The sequence below is a fragment of the Mus caroli genome, chromosome 7 (assembly GCF_900094665.2).
Source record: "Mus caroli chromosome 7, CAROLI_EIJ_v1.1, whole genome shotgun sequence".
In the NCBI taxonomy this organism is placed as follows: domain Eukaryota; kingdom Metazoa; phylum Chordata; class Mammalia; order Rodentia; family Muridae; genus Mus; species Mus caroli.
This window is the reverse complement of record NC_034576.1, coordinates 104,567,374-104,572,898: the sequence shown is the minus strand read 5'-3', so window position 1 is coordinate 104,572,898 and position 5,525 is coordinate 104,567,374. Positions and strand designations below refer to the sequence as shown.

Here is a 5,525-nt window from a genome sequence, read left to right as displayed (position 1 = left end):
GGAGTTATAAGCCTTAGAAAGCTGCTCCAGGATGCCTGACAGACTTCTCTCTAGCAAACGAACGACCCCAGACTTGTAGACAAACTCCAGTATCCACAGCTCTGAATAGTGTGAATGGTGCACATCAGGGGCCGATACTCACCAAAGCTCAGGATTCTCTCCCCTGCAATCTGGAGGCCTTCTCTTGCTTCCTGGCCTTTAATCCCACTGTTGGATGTGGGGGGTTGTCAAACACATTCCTGTTTTTTCAGCCTGGTCACAAGACACTAGCAGGCTGGGCCAGACTAGACACTGACGGTCAGTTTTGCTGATAATAAGTTGCTATCTCAGGGAGATACTTCTTGGACTGGCTCCAAGGTGACTGTGAAATTCTGTCCCTCCCTAGTGGTCAAATGATCTCAACACTTAGGCTCCAGATGGGTACAACACTTCAACATTCAGGGCAGCGTTAGGTCTCAAATGCAGTCGAATAGCTGATGGAGGTCCTACACAGGCTGCCTAGCTCTCCTAGCATCCCCCAGCCTCTGCGTGTTTTCAGGATCCTCCTGGCTGGTGTGCCTGGTTCCTTGACCTAAACCTTCTCCAGCCCAGGGCCTGGGCTGCCCTTCTTCTAGTGGTTCTTTTCTATAGAATGCAGTCATTTTGGCTAAGCTGGTCTTTTTACCCTTTTGCACTTTTGGTCTCATGGCTTTCCCTTCTCCCCTCCCATGACCCAGTTCAGGGTCTTGTTCACTCTGGGCCCTTCCAAATGCTTTTCTGGCTAGGCTCTTCTCCATATCTACAATAAACTTTCTCCTCCACCATACCTAGGGGCAGTCATGGCCTCCTTTTTATTTCTTTTTTTCCTCACTCAGGCAGGAGCTGAGGCAGGGCAGGGTGTTCACTCCAGGCCCTAGCTCAATCTTCACCTCAAATCCTCACTGGAAAAGTTACTTATTCAGAAGCTGTAGAGCTCAGGAGCATCGCCCAGGGGGCAAACCTCACTTGCAATAGAGGAGCCATAAAGGCCAGTTAATAATCAGCCCCGGGCAGAGACATCTTAGAAGGGCCTCCAGCTTTAGGCTTTATAGATACCTGGCCCACCCTTCCCCAGTCAGCAGGCTGATCTGGAAGTATAAACAAGAAAGGAGGCTGAAGGCTCTAGAAGTCCCCAACCTGTTGTGATCTTCAGCGGACAAACACTCCTGGTGTGTCACAGGATTCAGGTACAGGGCAGTGGCCAGGGCGAAGGGCAGCAAGACAGAACCAGGGACCTCCTGGGAGCCTGTCTCTCTTTGTAGGGCCTTGTTCTTTGGCTAATTTTCCCCCAGAGGCCAAATTGCCTCCTCTCTCTCCTCCCTCCTTCCCTTCTTCCTTGCCTTCCTTCCCCTCCTCCCTTTTCTCTTTCTCCTGACATTCACCAGTGTACGGGTCTCTACTACCTCACTTACATTTCGGTTGAGACAACTCCCACATCTATGTCCAACTTGGAGCCTTCCTCTGGGGCCACACACGCACAGGTAACTGATCAACAACTCCAAGTCTTCTCCTGCTCAAATCTACTCCCCACTCCTTTATCCAACAGCAGCACCAACCTGGGCTCCCAGTAAGGGATGGATGGGGGTGGGGTCCTGTTTTGGCTGCAGTGGAATGTGGGTGATATCAAAATTAGCTCAGATCCTTAAGGGCTCCCCCAACTCCCCCACACCTGTAAAGACCTGTCACAGGAGTCGGAGGTGAGCAAGTGGAGAAGGGAAGGAAGCCGGGGCTTCCACAGCACTGAGGCTCTCGTCAGAAAGGTTAGGCCATCAGGGTCTTGTGACTGGAAGTGGGTGATAGCCTGGCTGGTGAGGTTGGGGGAACTTGTAGCTGGGAGAAGTTGGGGACATGGGGTCTTCTGATTCTATACAACAGGCCTGGAAGTTGCAAGCCTGTGTTCTAGTGACGGTCCTGCCATTGGCTCTGGTGTGGGCCTCTGGGACTCATCCTATTCATGTGTATAATAGGACATGGGTGTTGGTAGTGGATGGATTATCTTAAAGGATTTTAGCAGCTCAAGACACAATGTGAGGTGTCTGTTTGTTTGAGACAGGGTCTTTCAGTGTAGCCTTGACTATTCTGGAACTCTCTCTACAGATCAGGCTAGTCTCAAATTTACAAAGATCTGCCTGCCTCTGCTTCCCGAGTGCTGGGATTAAAGGCATGCACCACCACAGCCCAACTGTTTGTTTATTTATTTGCAATGCTGGGATTGAAACCGGGGCTTCACACATACTAGGCATGTGCCACCACCCAGCTGCTTGTTTATTTGTTTACTTGCAATGCTGGGGATTGAACACAGGGCCTCACACATGCTGGGCCAGCCTTTGCCATACACATCCCAAGAACGGAGCCTGTACTATTAATCGCATCCCTACAGAGGCCTGCTGCTGCACACATGCAATAATTAACAGCTGAATGGCCTCGCCCAATCTCAGGCTCCAATCCTGGGCTGCATTCCCACTACCTGCTCCACGCAGCTCTGTCTCCTAGGCCACTAAACCTCGGCAGTCTCCTGGAATGAAGAAAGCAAAGGAAGCCTAGAGTGGAGACAAAGAAGCCCGAGGCACTCTGAGAGCTGCCATCTTTTCCTTGTTTGATGCCTGACACTTCTCAGCAGGAACCACATACCCTAAGGTAAGCCCCAGCATGTGTTAAAGAATTTGCTGATTTGGAAATGATGATAGGTCAGAGCACAGCCAGCCCAAGGGTCAACTGTAAGCTAGTGTGGGTGGTGTCTGTCCTTCAGCCTAGTGCTGAGCTCTTGACTCTCCCAGTCTTGGATGCAGGTATGGTAATGGTGGGGTAGTGTCCCATGTGGACCAGGATCAGAAAGCTTGACTAGAAACGTGGTGAAGACTTTGCAGGACTGTGGCTCACGGGGAGATGGCGAAACACTGACTGGAGGGAGTTAAAAAGGAAAAAAGTTAAAAAAAAAAAAAACCCACTGACTGGTCAAGATTCAAATGGGGGAGGGGGAGTCAGCAAGGACTCAGAACTTCTTAGTGATTTGGAGCATTTTGTAGGGGGAGGGGCTGGGGCAAAAGGTCAGATTTGGATGGGTAGTCCCTGCTGGGGGACTTGGAGCATGCCCCTCAAACTAGGTCCAGTTGGTCGCACATAGATAAAATTGGCCTTTATTTGGAGATGGGTTTGTTCTTCTATGTTTAATCCTCGGGTGAAATGACCTGAAGATATTTGTGTCTGTTTTCCGCATGGTCAAGCAGGGAGTGGAGAGAGGCCTGGGCTGGGCCAGGTTTTCTGGGCTTTAACCTGTGCTCCGAGTAGGTGGGTCGTATTTTACACAGTAGGAGTTGAAGACTCCTTGGTGCTTCAACCGGACTGACTTCCTGGGCCTGGAGTTGGCGATTAGAGTAAGTAGATTAACAGCCACTTGGCTGGGTCCCAGAATGAAAGATTTCAGTGAGAGAATGAATGCATAGGTTGGGTCTGATGGTGTAAAGCTGTATTCCTGTCTGCTCTGGAGGCAGAGGCAAGGAAATTGGTCACAGAGTGAGGTCAAGATCAACTTGGGTGACTTAGCAAGATCGTGTCCCAAAATGACACCTGAAAGGAAGGTTTGTGGTGGGTCCAGCAGTAGAGTGTTTACCTAGCAAGTACAAGCCTTTAGATTCAACACTCGCTTCTACAGAAGGTGAAGGGCGATGGAATAATGCAGGATAATGTGCTGTGGAGCCGAGAGCAGAGTTGGGTGGGCACTCAATCCCTGACTCACTCTGCCTTCTGTGCCTCGCTGTGTGTGCCTAAGCAGTTTGAGGATCCTGTCAGGACACCCAAAGTTTTTTTTTAGTTTGGTTTGGTTTTTCGACACAGGGTTTCCCTGGCTGTCCTGGAACTCACTTTGTAGACCAGGCTAGCCTCGAACTCAGAAATCTGCCTGCCTTTGCCTCCCGAGTGCTGGAATTAAAGGCGTGCGGCACCACCAAAGTTTTTGTTACTGTTTTTCTGGTTTGCTTTTAAAGACAGAGTTTTCTGTGCTGCCCTAGAACTTGTTCCATAGACCAGGCTGGCCTTGAACCACAAAGATCCAGCTGCTTTCTGGGATCAAAGCCGTGTGCCACCCCTGCCCAACTTGTTTTTATGTAAGGATTTCACCATCCCAGGCTGGTTACACATTTGGTATGAAATTAAAAATGACCTTGCATTTTTAGTCCTCCTGCCCCTAAATTCTGAGAATTCACTACCAACTGAGGTATATCTCCAGTCCCGGATACCAAGGTCTTTTGGGTTTGTTTTTTCCTTTATTTTATTCTGAAATAGTCAGATTATCTCTGTAACCTTGACTGTCCCAGTACTAGCTCTGTAAGCCAATCAGATCTGTCTGCCTTTGCTGGGACTAATGGCGTGCTCTGCCATACCAGCTGGACATTAATTTTAAGGGAAATATGCTAATATGGAGATAAGATAGGCCTGTGAGCTGGGAAGTCCAAACTGAATACATGACCACTTCAAGGTACGGTCAAGGGGACAGTTTTTATTGTAGGTATAAGGGAAAGCACAGCCAGAGAGAAAGTAGTAGATTAAAAATGGGTAGCGGACTGAGCTGGGCCATGAGAGAAGAAAGGTGGGGGGGGGGGTGTGAACAGGAGCAAGAGAGGAAGACAAAAGAGAACATAGCTGAAATACCAGAGTTGTAAGGGAATGATGGGGGAGGGGAAAGCTTATGAGTCAAAGTTTAGGAGAGGGGGCAGGGTGCTCGGGGCTGAGAGAAGCCATAGGTAATGATACTGAGGGAACCTGGAGGCCAGCAGGCACCCTGCTATGCTAATAGGCACCACAGATAGTCTGTGCCCTGAGTTTCTTTTGGTCCTGACAGGAAGTACATTTGAGACAGCTTTATCAACTCCTGAATAGAACATGGACTTACAGGGAGGTGTAAAGGATTTGAAACATTTCAGCCATTTTGAGGAGGGGGCGGGGAACAGGTATAGCCAGTCACTTTCCAAAATCAATGTCTTAAATCAGCTGTAAGCTTGACCCTCAAGGGAACAGGCTCCAAAGTCTCCCAAGAATCTCTGGGAAGGGCCTGTTGAACTGTTGACCTAAAAAAGGCAGAAAGGCGTGGCGGAAAACAATTCCAGCACTAGAATTCCAGCACTCAGGGGGCAGAGGCAAGAGGATCTCTCTGAGTCTGAGGCCAGCTGGTCTACAAGGTGAGATCCAGGACAGCCAGGGATACACTGAGAAACTGTGTTTTGAAAAACAAAGCCAGGGGGGAGGATAATGGGGACTTTCGGGATAGTATTTGAAATGTAAATGAGGAAAATATCTAAAACAAAATAAAAAAAAAAAACCCAGGACAGTCTTTTAAAAAAGTAGAAGAAAGAGAGAGAGAGAGAGAGAGAGAGAGAGAGAGAGAGAGAGAGAGAGGAAAGGAAGGAAGGAAGGAAGGAATCAGAGACACGGAGCTATCAACATTTTCAGCTTCTTACTATAGTAAATTAGGCAATAATTAGAAGAGAAGAAGTGCGGATTCACACTCAGCT

The 5,525-nt window shown here is 48.8% G+C and overlaps 1 protein-coding gene across 8 annotated transcripts in view; it reads left to right on the top strand.

Annotated features, from left to right (window-relative positions):
- The first annotated feature begins 1,002 nt into the window (after positions 1–1,002).
- Positions 1,003–5,525, top strand: part of LOC110298622 (folate receptor alpha) — a 14,492-nt gene continuing 9,969 nt past the window's right edge. Inside the window, exons 1-3 of one of the 8 annotated variants that reach the window (XM_029479146.1) lie at positions 1,003–1,205; positions 2,512–2,655; positions 3,327–3,392. The gene's annotated coding sequence lies outside the window, so the exon portion shown is untranslated. Of the gene's footprint in view, positions 1,206–1,403; positions 1,500–2,498; positions 2,656–2,782; positions 2,808–3,242; positions 3,393–5,525 lie in introns of those variants that run through there. The other 7 variants (XM_021167972.2, XM_021167971.2, XM_029479149.1 and 4 more) reach the window with 7 other exon arrangements.